Source organism: Phascolarctos cinereus, unplaced genomic scaffold, assembly GCF_003287225.1.
Source record: "Phascolarctos cinereus isolate Bilbo 61053 unplaced genomic scaffold, phaCin_HiC Scaffold_726;HRSCAF=1367, whole genome shotgun sequence".
NCBI lineage: Eukaryota > Metazoa > Chordata > Mammalia > Diprotodontia > Phascolarctidae > Phascolarctos > Phascolarctos cinereus.
The window spans coordinates 143617379-143635225 of NW_027556098.1; the positions used below are offsets into that span (position 1 = coordinate 143617379).

General features: G+C 38.9%; 1 pseudogene; it reads right to left on the minus strand.

The window, feature by feature from the left end:
- Nucleotides 1-2562: 2562 nt before the first annotated feature.
- On the minus strand, nucleotides 2563-4471 carry LOC110192087 (interferon-induced protein with tetratricopeptide repeats 5-like; annotated as a pseudogene).
- Nucleotides 4472-17847: the final 13376 nt, after the last annotated feature.

Below are 17847 nucleotides of genomic sequence, written 5' to 3' on the forward strand. Positions count from 1 at the left end.
ATAAAAAACCAACCATGCATCTACCTGACATATACTAAATTCAATTCAATTCACCAAATGTTAGGTAACTATGTTCGAAGACTGTGATCTAAATTGGGAATACAAAGAAAGAAAAAAAATGAAATGGCCATTACCTTCATGGTGCTTACATTCTATTGGGGACATACCAAATAAGCAAGTAAATGCATGCAAAATATACACAAAGCGATACAAAAGAACTTCAAGATATTGTGTGTATATGTGTGTGTGTGTGTCTGTCTGTGTCTGTGTCTGTGTCTATGTCTGTGTCTGTGTCTGTGTCTGTGTATTCCTACTAGGAGACCTCTGAATGACTTTGAAGTGATCTTGTATTTGGAAAGGCTTAGAGCAGGTTCCCCACCCCTGGCTTAGAATAAGGCCTCCAATTACAGATCTAATTATGTCTGTCTGGGAATCCATCCCCAACAAAAGCAAAGTTAAATGAAGGATAAAATCTTAAACTTCAAACTACTTGCATTTTGCTTAAAAAAAAGTTTCTCTTTAAAAAACCTGTTTCCAATGATCCATATCCTTATGAAGTTTTGTTATTGCCTTTTTTCATGTAGTTATAGTCAACTATATAAAATACTTTCAAATTATAAAAATATTTTGTGTGTATTTTTCTCTTTTTTTCTTCTTCCTCTTTTCTGTTTTCCTTTTTTTTAAACCAAATTCTTTCTTCATTTAGCAACACTTTGTATAATAGTTTCCACGTGTAATGGGGATACGTCAATCTAATTTTAAATCTGGGCTCATGGAGCACCTATTCACTATGAGAAGAATGAGAGAGCAATGTTGAGAAAACCTAGAGAGAAGAGAATATCCAGAAGGAATTGATCAACAGAGCCAAAACCTGAACAGAGATCAAGAACGGTAAGGATGGAGAAAAATCCATTAGCATTTAATATTGCCAATAATCTTCTTCTGGATACTCTCTCCTCTTTAGATTTTCTTGATATACTTTTCTGTCCTAATTCTCCTTCTGTGTGTTTGATTATTCCTGTCTCCTTTGCTGGCTCTTCATTCATGTTATCTCCTCAAACTATGAATACCTCGAGGTTCTGGGGCTCCAGGAAGCAGCTAGGAGGGATATATGTGTGGCAGAAAGCAAATACTAACATAGATTTGAAGTTCCTAAAACTGCAATTAGTCCTGAACATGCTCATCAAAGCATGTGTTGATTGTGTCATACAGTTTAGTATTTAATCATATACTAATTTATATTGCTCTTTAGTTGTTTCAAGTGGGCAAATTTTGTAAATTCACAAATTCCTCAAAAATTACATCTTTTGTTTCTCTTAAATGACTCATAGAACAATGTTGGGTCTATGGTAAGCATTCAATAAATACATTTAGATCAACAGATTGACCACTTGTCTACTGCCTCATGTACAATTTCTGCACTTGCCTGTCTTGCCAAGAAGTCCTAGCTTTCATCAAGTCTAATCAACTGTACTTCAACAATCATTCCTGTCCCCATTTATTCTGGCTGCCTCAATCAATTGACAAGAATTTAGTAAATGTTGTCTATGTGTCAGGCACTGTTCCTCTTCCTCCTCTTTTTCCCCCTTTCCTGCATCATCATCATCATCATCATCATCATCATCTTCTTCTTCTTCTTCTTCTTCTTCTTCTTCTTCTTCTTCTTCTTCTTCTTCTTCTTTTTCTTCTTCTCTTTCTCTCTCTCTCATCCCCTTCTCCATCCTTCCCCAAGTTTTCTTTCTCTCATTTTTCCACCTTTCCTTCCTTATATAATAAGGAAGCAAATTAACAAATAAGCTAGTTTGCCAAATTATTCCTCTTTCTTCTCCCAATATTTTCTTCCTTTATCCCTTCCCTCTTTCTCATCTAAGTAATGGAACAAATAGACTCACAAAAGCTTGAGTTATTCTTCTGGCAATCTATATATATGTAGAACAGTCTATTTCTTAAGTTACACATTAATTCAAGGCTCCATTAAGTCATTCATTGCCTTAGGCAACAGATTACTTATAAATAGCATAATATTTAGTGACTCCCTGGTCTTGTAGCTAGACATTATTAATGTTCCATGACTTGGAGCCAGAATGAGGTTTTCACACACACACACACACATACACACACATACTCTGCCAAACACACATATAGACACGTTAAATTATATATGTGTATATGTATATATTCATATGTATGTATATACCTCAAAGCAAAGATCTAAAAATTCTTTTAAAAGGAAAATGGAAGAGGATGTGTTGAAGTTTTACTATAAAGGATAGAGGTAAAGGGAAGAATATTTTTTGAAACAGTAATTTTTACATTACTACCATATTACATTTATACAAAATAAGTTGGATAAGATGGTCTCTCGAGTCCATTTGAGTCCTAGTATTCAATATCACAGTCTGTTGTAAACCTAATTTTTTTTTAGGGTTCATAGTACAAATTGGAGGATTTAAAAGGAGAGCTTCAAAACGAGGACTCTGTTCTAGCATTTCTTTGCTTGTCTCATTTCTCCTTCCAGCTCAGGAATGCAGCCCTGAGCCACCCATGCTACAAACTGGAAGATCAAAAAGACAGCACCAATTCAAACAGGGCACTGATGGAGGTTAGGTGGTCCCCTTTCTCTGTATCCAGCTTCAGGACTCTCCCTCAGCTCTCCATAGCTTCTCTCTTTTGTCCCTTCAGCTTGTAAATGAAGCCCAGGGTGCCAAAGCTCTTTACATCAAAGCATTCTCATAAAGGCACCTGACGCCAGTTTCTGCAGTGCACTCATCAGTTTGGATGCGATAGAAGACTCTGCTTTTCTCTTTATTCCTTCTAAATAGTGATGTTCTTATGAACAACAGCATCAACAGATTTCTTGTGAGTCTCCTGAAAGCAGTTCTGGTGGAAATGGACCTGTGCCTTGTTTTCCTCTGTTACATGCTCCAGGTGAAGTGCTTTCTAAACCACATCTTCAGTCTTTTCATACTGACCGTCCTCAGTAATCTTGGTGGCTGGGTCTGTGTAAGCAAACATAAACATGGAACTCTGCACAGGTGCTGGAAAATAATTCTTGACAACATTGTACACAGAAACAGCAACGTTGTGGAATGAACAGCTAGGAGTAACTTAGCTCTTCTCAGCAATACGATGATCCAAAGCAATTCCAAAGGACTCATGATGGAAAATGCTATCTAAATCCAGAGAAAGAACAGGTGGAGTCTGAATGCAGATTGATGGCATACTATTTTCACTTGCTTTGTCTTTTTCATGCTTTTTTTCCCTTTTGGTTTGTTACTTCTTTCACAATATGGCTAATATGGGAATATGTTTTACATGATTGTGCATATATAACCTGTTTAAAATTCTTACCTTTTAGGGAGAGGGGAGGGAAGAGAGGGAGAAAATTTGGATCTCAATTTTTTAAATGAATGTTAAAAATTGTCTTTACATGTAATTGGAAAAAATAAAAAACTTTTTAAAAAAAGAAAATGATTCATGATAGACTAAATCAACTCTCAGTTCCCTTTCTCTTTTTCCCTGGGTCTTTTTTCTTTTGTTTTTTTTCTTTCTTTCTTTCTTTCTTTCTTTCTTTCTTTTCTTTCTTTCTTTCTTTCTTTCTTCCTTTTTTTTTTTTGATTGACTGCTTCATTAGGATCATTAGGACTTTATAGGAAACTCCCATCTGGTGATGCAAGGAAGCACAAATGGGCATTGTCTGCAAGGTGATTTTTAAGAACTAAAGAGCTTTACTGGGAAAGTTTTGTCTCCAGTGAAATTTTGCTGCATGGCGAAGGACTTTAGGCTGTGAGGATATCTCCAAGGCCTCCTGAAGGTACTGTTCTCCTTCAGCTTCCTGTATTAGGTCTTGAAGTATTAGGTCTTGAAGCTTCAGGGAAAAAGGGTCATAACAAACAGACTGTCAGTATTGAGTTCAATTGCTCTCCAGCAAGGGTCCAGGGACGATACCTTTTGACAGTAATATCTACCATCATCCAAACGATTGTGATTGCAAAACCAGAATTCAATTTGGGGCTGCTGGGTTCTATTTTCAGGGCCTTCTCAAAACATGCACTGACCCTTTCATAATACTTTAGGGAGCTCACCCTTCCTCACATTAAATTCATGTAGCCTTTTTGTGCCTTGTCTACATAAGGCTGTGCTTTGGGAACTCTTTCCATGGAATAATTCACCCAGTCCAAGTTCCCCAGGTTCCAAAGCTACTTCTTTCCACTCAATCAGCATGCTGCACCTGGATTCTCTCTTCTGCATGTTTCAAGCATCTCCATGCCTCCTCATTTTGACCTTTCAGATATTTTACGTAGGGCAATAGGTTATAAAGAGTGACCTCAGATTTCATATCTAGAAATTCAATCTGCTCGGTTATTGCATCTTTCAGATTAAGCAGATCAGTCTTCAACAAATTCCACGTAAAGTGGCATTTCAGCTGCCTCAGGAGAATTTTAAAGGAATTCCTAGGCATTTGACTCATCAAGGGCTGGTCAGTAGTTGTAAAATTAGTGCAGTCTTGAGATTTCTTCTCTGCTTTTTAGAATGCTTGGTCTCCCAGTTTCTTGAGGTGGGGTAGGGAGGCTGCAAAACTCTTTACAAACCATAATTCCTGCACCTCAAATTTTATCTCTTATAAACATGATCTCATTTTACCCTCACAACAACCTTGGGAGGTAGGTGCTATGATTATTTCCATTTTACAAAACAGGAAATGGAGGCATTCAGCTTTGGGTAAAATAGTGAGAACTTCCAAGATTCCTGACTTCTGAACCTCATTTGTCCTGTTCTTTAAAGTACCTGTTGACTTTTATTGTCAGCTTGTCCTTAATGAGGGTTGACTCTGTGCTTAAAACTTTGCTATTTACTGAAGTTTTATTGAAACCAAGTTTAACTGTAAAACCTAGATTCATTAAAACTCTTAAAGTCCCAGATAATTTTCCACATTCTAATTTTATGGCAAAAAGAGGCAAATGTAAGGCAAATGATAACAAATTATTATCAGAGATTTAATAAAAAAAATAACAATACCTATACACTAACTTCTAGGCTGTGACTAGAGTTAATCTGAATTCGACATGATCATGTAAATTGGCTGTTAGCATACCAGTTCAGCTATTGTATGGTGCAGTTATGATTCACTTTCAGAATAAGGACCATTAGGCACTCTCTATAGGCCCCAGTCATTAAAAGTTTGGTTTTTATATAGTTCCTGGTTTTTTTTGGCAGGTGTCTTCCCAGGTATTTTATACTGTCTAGAGTTATCTAAAATGAGGCATCTCCTACTATCTCTTTTTGCAGGGTTTTGTTTGTGAATGCTAATGATTTACATGGATTTACTTTATATCGTGCTACTTTGCTAAAATTATTCATTGTTTCAACTAACTTTTTAGTTGTATCTTTGGGATTTTCCAAGTATATCATCATATTATTTGCAAGGAATGGCTGAATAAATTGTGGTATATGATCATGATGGATACTACTGTGCTATAAGAAATAATGAGCTCGATGATCTAAGAAAAACATGGAAAGACTTGCATGAAATAATGAAGAGAGAAATGAGCAGAACCAAGAGAACACTGTATACAGCAATATTGTTTTAAAAACAACTTTGAGTGACTAAATCATTTTGACTATTATAAATTCTCAAATTAACTACAAAGGACATATGAAGGAAGACACTATCTGTATCCTGAGAAAGAACTGATAAATAGAAGTATGTATAGAATAATTTATATATATGTATATATACACACACATACACATATACATACACATTTGTGTTTAATTGTAGCCATCTCCAGGGTGGGGGTGGGAGAGAAGAAAAGAAAAAAAAGTTTAAAAAATAATTTACTTGATAACTTTATTATATATTTAAAAGGGATAAGAGCATTCTACTCAACAGATTTTTTTTTAGCTAGGCAATTGGATTAAATGACTTGCCAAGGGTCACACAGCCAGTAAGTATCAAGTATATGAGGCCGGATTTGAACTCAGATCCTCCTGACTCTAAGGTCAGAGCTTTATCCACTGCACCACATAGCTGCCCCTACCCAATAGATTTGCAGTTTCATGTGCAATTCTCTTTTTATTGTATGTTTTATGGAAATGCTTCTTTTATTCCATAAATTAACAAATAAATTAATAAATAATCTCTAAGTTCTGTTTTCCTACATACCACATTATCTTTCCTGAATCAGAAAATCTCTGTCCCTAGGATGACTAAGCATGAGCCTTAGAGCAAAGGTGTCCAACACTGCCAGCAACACAGAATGCAGCCTGAACCAGATGAAAAGGTAACTGAGCAATATTTAACAAAATAAATAAAAATACCATAGAACACAGATAACGTCAATATGTGGTTTTCTAAGTCAATGCGCACCTGCAAGGTGCTGCTTCAAGAACTCAGCATTCCAGAAGTACCTGTAGTAGCCTAGCAGATTGTTCAAAGATTATGCAATAGTAACATTTGAACTTGACACTGAGAGTTTTAAGAGACAGAATCCATCTCGCTAAGCCTCACAAAAGCACAGGGCCCAGTTGGGATGTTGGAGGGCCATGTCTTGGCATGGAGCATCTTCTTCTCTCCTCACCTCCCTCACCCAAGGTTTGTTCTTCTTGAAGCATGAGAATTAAAGCAAAGGAATGTTTACAGCAGCTCTCTTTGTGGTGGAAAAGAACTGGAAATTAGTCAGATGCCTGTCAACTGGGGATGGCTGAACAAGTTGCAGTATATGATTGTGATGGAATACTACTATGCTGTAAGAAATGATGATCTTGATGATCTTAGAAAAACATGGAAAGACTTGCAAGAAATAATGAAGAGTGAAATGAACCAAGAGAACATTGTATACAGTAACAACAGTATTGTTTTAAGAACAACTTTGAGTGACTAAGTCATTTTAACTATTTCAAATACCCAAATTAACTGCAAAGGACATATGAAGGAAGACACTATCTGCATCCAGACAGAGAACTGGTAGAAGTATGTATAGAAAGGTTATATATGGGTGTGTGTGTGTGTGTAATGGTACTATGTAAATTCCCCAACTTTGGAGCATGCCAGGTGGCAGAACATGCCAGGGGCACTGGAACTTTAAATCTCAGGGGACCTTTCTTGTTTGACCCATTCATTCAAGTGTCCTGTCACTCTTTTCATGGCCATTGTACAATCTCAACAGCCTCATTTACATATCCCAAATTGAATAGTTCAGCTTCCAAAGCTGGAAGGAGAGGGAATGGAATGTTCTGGCTTCACAGATTTGAATTTCAAATAACGCACCTTAGTGGAAGTTAGAAAAGCCTCTCCTCCTTCCAGCGTTCCCACAAAACCCTGGGCTTTACAACTGACTTAGAAAGGTTGGGAGATGGGCTGAGCTTGGTTACTGGGAGCTGGAGAGTTTCAACAAGTCTTGTTTAGCAGGTTGGTTTAGTAGAGAAAAAGGTAGATTTAAAGGGAGGAGGGAATGTTCATACTTCTCTGCCTCTCTTCCTCCAATACTGGCTGGACTGGTAGAGGAAATTTCTTTATGGGGAGTTTGTTCTACCAATGAAAACACAAGTTTCACCTATGGGTGGATGGATATGGAAGCAATATTTACTTAAATTTGAGGAAGGTTTGAGAGCCAGACTTGGCCATCTCCTCAATTTCTATGTCTATGATTTCAGTTTAACATGAAGGTGGGGCATCCTTGGAAGAAAAAAGAATTCAATTCAATTCAATAAGTATTTATTAAGGGTTTTTACTATGTGCCAGGATATAAATATAAAATATGGATATAAATAAAAAGAATGATAATTCCTGCTCTCAAGGAATTTACAGTCTAATGGGAGAGACAATACACAAAATGAAGTCATAAAGGGGGGAGGAATCAGAGATACCAGGTGTGGGGGCAAAATGTTCTGTGAAGTTGAAACCAAGCAAAGTCACAAAAATGAAGTCTCAAGGGAAGGAGGAAAAGAAGTCCCCTTTTGGTCTTGGGGCCTGAAGATTTGGGGCCTGGTTGTTTATGCTACTTTCTTCTCTCTTCACTCCTCCCCATTTCCTGCACCATTGACTAGCTGGGAGGCAGGAGAGGGAAGAATCATGATGTAGTGGAAAAAGTGTGTCGGGTTAGGAGTCAAAGAACTTGAGTTTGAATGAGCTCATCCATTAACTACCTATTTTACTTTGGGCAAATTCCTTAACTTCTCTGGGTCTTGATTTCATTTATAAAATGTTAGGGTTGGATTAGATGGCTTCTTAAGGTCCTTTACAATCTTAAATGCTATGATCCCAAGTGAAATACAAAGGCTATGGTGATAGTCCTAATTTAACAAACTACCCTAGGGTTTGGATAAATATTGCTCTTCTTAAGTTGACATATTCATTATTGTTTGTTTGTTTTTTTGGCTAGGCAATGGGGTTAAGTGACTTGCCCAGAGTCACATAGCTAGTAAGTGTTATGTGTCTGAGTCCGGATTTGAACTCAGGTCCTCCTGACTCTAAGACCGGGGCTTTATCCACTGCATCTCCTAGCTGCCCCAATGTGTTTTGGCTTTCACAGTCATTTCTGGATATAGCACAATTTTTCAAGCCACTCTTGGCCCTGCATTGAACCTTGTCTTATAACAAATGAAAGAAGTTAAAAGCAAACTGACTGACAAAGCAATCATAATTGACAGTGAATTCAACATTTTGCCCCATAGTCTCTTATCTCTCTATAGAGAATTGTAAAAGTCACAAAGCTAGCAAATTACAATGGAGGAACTAGAACCCAGGTCTCTTGACTCTAACTTGGGTGTGTTTTCCATTGCACCATCCATTGTTGCTTTATCTAAAGTAATGCAATTATTATAGACAACAAAACAGGAAAACAATAAAATGGGAAAGCACAGCTATATAGCACAGTGGATAGAGTGCTGGCTTGGAGTTAGGAAGACTCATCTTCCTGAGAGTTCAAACCTGACCTCAGACACTTACTAGGTGTTTGACTCTTTGCAAGTCACTTAACCCTGTTTGCCTCAGTTCTTCATCTATTAAAAATGGATTGGAGAAGGAAATGGCAAATGACTCTAATATCTTTGCCAAGAAAATCCCAAATGAGGACATAAAGAGTCAGAGTCAGTCAGGAAGTGACCGAACAACAAACGAATGGGAAAGACAGGAGAGCTTTTCAAGAAAATTAGAGATATCACGGGAACTTTTCATGCAAAAATGGGCATGATAAAAGACAAAAATGGTAGGGACTAAACAGAAGTAGAAGAGATTAAGAAGAGGTGGCAAGAATCTACAGAAGAACTATATAAGAAACATCTTAACATCACCGCATAAGCAGGGCTTAGAGAGGCTCCATCCCTTGCCCAAAGTCCCATTGCTAGTAATGGTTCGGGTGGTACTCAAACTTGGGTCTTCTAAATTGAAGTCCAGTGCCTTTTCCAAGGCTAGAGGTCAGCCAATACCAAGTCATGAAAAACTTTACATTCTCTGGGGCTCAGTCTCCTCATCTGTTAAATAAGACTACTAATCCCTACCCTACCTTCTCACTATGAGGATCTAAGGAGCCAATCATTTTTTTTTCCAGGCAATTGGGGTTAAATGACTTGCCCTGGGTCACATAGGTAGTAAGTGTCAAGTGTTTGGTCTGAGGTCACATTCGAACTCAGGTCCTCCTGACTTCAGGGCCAGTGCTCTATCCATTGCACCACCTAGCTGCCCCAAGCCAATCATTTTGAAAGCACTTGGCAAAGTAAAGAAAGCTACCAGACAGGTAAGGGATTATCATTTCCCTGGAACTACTTTGGAGGCAACATCTTCCCTCAGGAACTAAATCTTTGCCATTATGAGATTTTGGAGTGCCTGCAGCTGGATAACCTGCTTGTCTTTATCAGGGAGTGTTTGGTGTTTCTACTCAAAGAACCGATGAACTCTTTGGGTGAGTATTTTCATGGACTCATTTGATATTCTTATTCTATCAGGGGGCTTCAAGGTTCACACAGATGTAACACACTGACTACTACGGCTCTGACTGCCTGGAAGGCCAGAGAGATTACATCACTTCCCCCAGGGTTGTTCAAGACCCTAAAGGAGGTTGTGAGGATTCCATCTACACTCTCTGCCAATGGTTTAGGTTCCCACTAATGCTGTTCCCCCAAGTCTAGATGGGGCCCCCTAATCCCTAGTTCCATTCAGTCACTAACAGTCAGATTAGCTTTTACAAAGTAACATTTACTTCACAAATTTACTCCCCTCCCCACTTTGTACCACCTCCATCTCTGGGGAAGGGAAGGGGATTAGGATCACAGTTCCTATACAGCACAATCCTGGTTCCAAGGCCAAAACCTCTTTATGCTGGAGTCCCAGGAACCTTGGCTTTTCCCTGTGGGGCCTCGCTGACTGGCTGCACCATCCTGCCTGGAGTCCTGGCTTCAAGATCACCATAGCTCAAACTCCAGGTCCAGTGGGTCCAGTGAGACACTTGAAACAGAGAAGGACAAACAAAAACAAAACAGAAACAAGCCCTGTTTCTTGGAGCTGGGGTAAAAGGGGGAGAGCCAGGGAAAGAAGTCCTTTCCCTCTCACTGGTTCAATTCATGGTGCCTGAGCTGTGAGTGAACTGTGATCTCCACCCTCTGGACACAGTAGAAAGAAAACTACTCTCTTAGCATCACCAGTTAGACTTCATGTTCTGCTTATACGGCCAATCAAAGGAGGCTACACCCACCCACGGGCTAGGGAATTTAGGGGCCGCCTCCATCTTAGAAGAACTGGGCGTGCCTAGGCCAGCCCCCTTAGGGGTGCCTCCATCATAAGCAAACTAGGCATTCTCCAAAAGCTGTTGCACAAAGTTTTGCTCCGGTCCTGCCCTTGCCTTTGGCTTCAGAACATTTACCAATGTCCTGCCATGCTGCAGAAACAACAGCACTGAAAGGGAAGGGTTTCTTGATGAACCCTTCAGAATTCCCAGTCCCCAAAATTTTATCTTTCCAATAGCTAGCTTGTTTTTCTCCCTGTACTTGCATACCTCTCAGAATCGCCTGTGTGTCCTGAACCCTGACATGTAAAGTAGCCAGCTCTGACCAGCCACCAGAATCAGGGTCTGAGTATCCCATTCTCAGAGGTTCCTTTGGAGCAGTCGGTTCCCCTCCCCCCCCCCAAGTAGAAGCAAGCCTTCCCAGCTGCATGGACCCTTATCTGCCCTTCACAATGTAATGCCTCCTTATGTGAGTTTCACTATGTGTTAGTGTATGTGTCTGCATTATATACTGGGTTTCCTTTTCCATCTTCCCTTCTTCCTTCCCCTCTCCCACTCTCTCCATCATTTGCCAGTAAAACTTAGCATTGAATTGCCTTCTCAGGGGTCTCTGGCTGGCCCAAAGGCCTTCCCTTGGACGTAAACTGGATCCACAGATGAGGATTTAGCCTACTGACAGCCATACCTATGCTGGAAAAGTATGGTGCTGGGAGCCCATTTGTAGAAAGCAAGGGTCAGGGAGGCCTAGTGCTGTCTCCACCGAACCACCTCCATGTCCAATTTTGAACATTAGGTCCAGTCCTTTGGTACCTATCTCATTGTCCACATCTCAGTAATGACATCCTCCATTTTTTTTTTAGTATACAAGGATGTAGTTTATCTGGGCTGTGACTTGAAGTCATCAAGGGCTCTCCTGTGATCTTAATTCCTCCAGCGTTTTTTATTTGTGCCACCTCTGGTATATAATATACATATAAAGTAGTGATGTTAGTTTTCATGTGTAACCAGTCTCGTTAATGTAGAGCCACATCACAAATATTTCTTTCAGTTATCTTTTTGTGTATTACAGTTATTTGTCATTGCCTTATTCATTTATTCATTTAACAAGCTGTTTTTAAGTGGTTCCTATATGTCAAGTTCTGCACTAGATGCTGAAGATACAAAGTGAAAAAAAAATAGTCAGTCATCGGTCCTCGAGGAACTTACAGTCTATTGAGGGAAACAACATGTAGACAGAAAATTAAATGCAGAATGTAGACAAAGTGATTCCTGGGATAAGGGTACTAGTAACTGGGTAGAGTCAGCAACAGGATAGGTTTCCTGTAGGAGGTGGCACCTGACCGGAGCTTTGAAGGAAGTCAAGTATTCCATGAGGCAGAGATGTGGAGGGATGCATTTCAGTCATGGGCAATAGACTGTGCAAAGGAAAAGATCAAGAGATGGAATGTCCCATATGGGCAATAGGAGATAGGCTAATTTGCCTGGAATGTAGAAATCTCAATGTGTAATAAGCCTAGAGAAATACATGACAGCCAGATAGTGAACGGCTTTAGAAAACAAACAAAGTAGTTTATATTTCATCCAAGGCAAGAGGAAGTAAATAGAGCTTTTTGAGCAGGAGAATGACACGGTCAGACCCATGTTCTACTTCCATGCTACTGAATAGAGTTGTAGGAAGTCACATTACCATGCTGACTAGGTATACTGCAATTTTTTGTTATTTAATCTCAACTGGACACTCACTGTATTAAGGCAATCCTATTATTCCTACCTAATTGATTTCCTGTCTCAATCCCTGTAAAAGTTATTCCAAACCTTACTTTTCTCCTCAAGCCTTCCAAACCTCCTTGTACCATTTTTTAAACTTTTTTGAGAAAATTGGTGTTATTTACTATGAGCTCCCTGTTCTCCCCTTCTCTTTATCTCAAAACATTTTGACATCATCAACTACTCTCTCTCCTTTTCTTCCAGTCTGTGATAATGAGGTGGCCCTTCTTGCCAAGGCCAACCTTTTTACATATGCTCTTCATCCCATCCCCTCTCATCTTTTTCAAGAGATTGATTCCTTAAAATCCCTTACCTTTAATTTTGAATTTCTCCATATTTACTTGTTATTTTCAAACTAACTTTAAAAATGCCCCAATTCTCCCTCGTTCTTAAAAAATCATTAAACCCTATAATTTTCTCAAGCCTTCATATTATATTTCTTCTCTCTTTCTCAGGCAAATCTCCAAAAAAGCCATTTATACTTCTGCCTCCACATTCTCTCCTGTCACTCACTCCTTTCCCGTCTGGCCTTTGATCTCATCATTCAGCCAAAACTGCCCTTTCCAAAGTTACTAATGATCTCTTCATTGTCAAATCTGATGACCTTGTCTCACTCCTCAACCTTCCTGACCTCTCTGTTGCACTTGACACTCTTGACTCTCCTTGCTTCCTGGATATCCGTTTCTCTTTGGGTTTTTGTGACCCTGATTTCTTGTCTTGAGTCTCTTCTACTGGCTCTTCTTCATTATCACCATTGTAGCTCACATTTATATAGTGCCTACTAAGTGCTTTACAAATAGTATCTCATCTGATCCATCTGAGCAACAACCCTGAGAGCTAAGTGCTATTTTTTGCCTGTGGTCACACAGCTAGTGAGTATTGGAGGCAATAATTGAACTCAGTTCTTCCTGACTCTAGGCCCAAAACTTTATCTACTGTGCTACCTAGCTGTCTCTTCATCCATATCACAATCTCTAACTGAGGGTGTTCCTCAAAGCTGTGTCTTGGTACTTTTCCTCTTTTCTCTCTACGTTCTTTCTCTGTGACTTCATCATGTTCTACAGGTTTAATGATCACTTCTATGCAGATTACTCACAGTCATATATCTATATCCATATCCATGTCAATATCTGTATCCACATCTATATCCATATTCACATCTATATCTGTAATTATATCTATATACATAGTTGTATCTGTATATCTATAGTCATATATCTGTATCAATATATCTGTATCTATATTTGTATATATCTGTATCCATGTCTATATTCATATCCATGTCTGTAACCACCACCTACATCCATATCTATATCTATCATCCATATATATATATCTATACCTATATTGATATCCCTCTATCCTGAACTTGTCTCCAACCCTAGTCTCTCTCCTGTGTTACAATCCTTTATTACCATTTGTCTATTGGATATTCAAGTTAGGTGTCTCTGTAGGCATCTCCAACTCAACATGTCCAAAATAGACTCATTATCTTCTCCTTAAGTCCTTCCTTCTTTTGAACTTCCCTATTACTGTCAGAGGTACCACTATCTTCCTACTAATCCAGGTTCTCAATCTCAGTGTCATCCTCAACTCATTACCTTCACTCAACCCACATAACCTAGTGTTTCTACTTTCCCAGCATCTCTTATATATGCATCTTCTTTCTCCACTCACATAGATCCCTTCTTAGTTCAAACCCTCAGCACCTCTTTGTCTGGACCATTTCAGTAGTCTTTCTAATTGGTCTCCCTGCCTGAAGTCTCTCTCCTCTAACACATTCTCCACACAGCTGCCCAAGTGATTTTTCTAAAGCATAGGTCTAGGGTACCCTCCCCCTGTTTAAGGAGCTCTAGTAACTCTCTATTACCTCTAGGATCAAATAGGAACTCCTACTTGATATTTAAAGCTCTTGGCAACCTGGTCTTTCCTACCTTTCCAATCTTTACCTTGCTTCCTTCTGTGAATTCTACGATCCACCTATACTGGCCTCTTGCTGTTTCTTGCATATTATACTCCATCTCTTCTCTCCTCTTTCTTTGCCATTGCAGTGGCCATCATCCCCAGCCTGGAATGTTTTGTCTACTCACCTTCACCTTTAAGAATATTTGGCTTCCTTGAAGATGTGGTTCAAAGGCCACCTTCTGCAGGACGCTCTTCCGTGTTCCCTCATATACCAGCCCCTTCTTCTTTAAGGTTACCTCCCAACTACTCTATATGTAATTTGTACATACCAAATTATTTACATATTTTCTCCCCCATTAGAATTTAAGCTTCTTGAAAGCAAGGACTATTTTTGCCTTTCTTTGTATCTCCATCATTCCCCACAGTACCTGGCACATAATAAGTGCTTACTGAATGCTTCTGAGTGAATGAACTTCAGTTTTGTGCCATCAAGTACCTATTGAACATTTCAGACTGGATGCCTGGGAACATCTCAAACTGAACTTCTCCAAAACATGATTCAGTATTGTTCTCCCAAAAACTATCCCTTTATCAAACTTCCCTATTTCTGTCAAAAGCGATGCTATTCTTCCGATTTCCAAATTCATAAGCTCAGTGTTATCCTTAAATTCTCACCCTCGCTCACCCCATATTTCTAGCCACTCATCAAGTCTTCCGTCCAACCCCTTCCCTCTACTCACACAGCCACCTTCTTAGTTTAAGCCCTCATGACCTCTAGTCTAGACTATTGCAATGTCTCCTAATTGATCTCCCTGCCCACAATCTCTACCCACTCCATTCCATCCACCACACAACCACCATGGTGATTTTTCTTAAGCACAGATTTGACCATGATATTCTCCTACTCAGTAAACTCTAAGTCCCTCTAGGATAAAATATAAGTTCTTCTGGCTTTTAAAGCCCTTCACAAATTGGCCACCATCTATCTTTCCATCTTCATTACACATCAATCTCCTTTCTGCATTGGCCTTATTTCCATTCCTTATACACAGCACTCCATTGTCCATCTCTATGTCTTGTACCTGATGTCTAGAATACATTCTTTTCTCACTTCTACCACCTAATCTTCCCCTCTTCCTTCAGGACACAGATCAGGTGCTACTTTCTATACAAATTTTCCTGATCCCCCAAATTTCTAGTGCCTTCCCTCCCAAAGCTACTTTGTATTTTACTACCTTATATTCATTCTGTATATGTGTATAGAATTCATGTATGTATGTGTATATATTCATATATTCACATAGATACATATCCATGTGGTTGCCTTTGGTGAAATGTAAGATGTCTGAGAATAGGAGTTGTTTCTTTTTTTTTGTTGTTGTTGTATTTTTTATCTCTAGTGCCTAGGACAGTGCCTGGCACATAGTAGGTATTTAGCAAATGTTTGTTGACTGCCCTAGTTCTCCTACTAAGCTTTGTGTCCTTAAGCACTTGAACTGCCTTACTTAAGGAATGTGTAAGCTTCATGAGGGCAGCAATTCTGTCATCTGCTTTGTATCTTAAAGTAATTCACCCAAGATTCCTCAACTAGTTAGTGGCAGGGTCAGTTCTCCTGACTTCAGTCCAATGTTTCTCGTGCCACAAATGTCCATCTTTCTCTTGAGAGGAAGGTATGTCAGTCAGCATCTCCTAAGTGGTTTAATTCAGGAATATGTCTACAAGAAAGACAGCATGGTATAGTGGATATAGAGCTGGCATTAAAGATATGGGTTCAAATCCTTCCTTTGACATATAATGGTTGTGCGACCCTGGACAAGCCACTTCTTCTTTCAGTGTTCTAGGGCTATTCTTTAAGCCTACCAGTTGTACAGAAGGTGTCAACCTGTATTCAGTACATAGGATTTTCACACCTGGGACTTCCCTACATTACAATAATAATAGCTAATATTTATATAGTGCTTATATATGTGCCAGGTATTGTGCTAAGTAAGCACTTTACAGTTATTATCTTATTTGATCCTTAGAACAATCCAGAGAGATAGTGCTATTATTATCTTCATTTTACAGATGAGGAAACTGAGGCATATAGAGGTTAAGTGGGATCACAGAACTAGAAAGTGTCTGAGGACATATTGAACTCAGGTCTTCCTGACTCAAGACCTGGTGTTCTATCCATGCACCACCTAGCTGCTCCCTTTATCAATCTATATCAATATCAATATATCAGTGAAATCATAGGTCCAGTCCCCATCTACAAGACATCTATGCCCAGACATCTGGCTGGAGTATCACTCTGGCTTTTTCAGTTTGGAAGTCAGAAGCACTGAAAAGGGAAATTAGAGATTCTTCCACAACCTCTTCCAGGAGTAATGTTTCAGTTCTCATTTTTTACCCTACACTGCCATCTGCTGGAAATTCAAACTTATTTCATACTGCCCAAGATCAGACTTTTCTGGTGTAATAGCAACAGCTAATATTTATATAGTGCTATAATGTTTGCAAAGTACTTTACATATGTTATTTGATCCTCATAAGTAACATGTGAGGCACATGTTAACATTATTTCCATATTGCAAATGATGAAGCTGAGTCTGAAAGAGTTAAGTGATTTGTTCGTGGCTACTCAACTAGTATCTGAGGTAGAATTCAAACTCAGGTCTTCTAGCATGCCATCTACTGTTACCTAGGAGCCCCAACGGAACTCTTTCCTTTCATTCAATTCACTGGGAGCTCTAGTTTAGCTCTGGATGAAAATGTGAGGTATCTGCCTTATTATCTTTCCTTTCTTTGTTGTCCCTCTTTCTGGTGCTCAACCCTGACCCTGCCCCCCCCAGCACTTTCATGGCAGTACCCCACTTTGCCTACAAGAAGGATCCATTTCTAGTTCCCTCCTTCAATATCCATCAAGTTGTAAAGCCCCAGAAATAATGTATTATTATTCCTAATATCATTAAATATTAAAATATTAATCAATTAATGTTAAATTATTATTGATTTTGGGTTTTTTTACACATTTGTAATGTCCCAATAGTGTGGCACTCCCTCCCTATACAATCTTAGTTTGTAATAAAGAAAATCATTGTATCTTAGTGACCACGTTTGATAGATAGTCTATGCAAAACTCTGCAACTCTAATATATCACTTCTCTACTGGGAGGAGGGAAATAAGTATTATCATCTATTTTCTCAGCCTCAGATTGACCTTATTTTTATTCTGAATTCTGATGTTTTTCATTTTTACTTATGTTATTAGTCATCATGCATATATTCAGGCAGTCATTTATTAAGCATTGATGGCTTTCCTTATACTCTATTAAACAAATACAAATACAAAATCATTACCTTCAAGAAGTCTAAATCCTAATGGGGGAGGCACACCATTTGGGAGTAATGACCTGGGAAAGGAGGGCCTATGGGATCAGTATTATTTGATCCACCTGACAGTCAAATGACA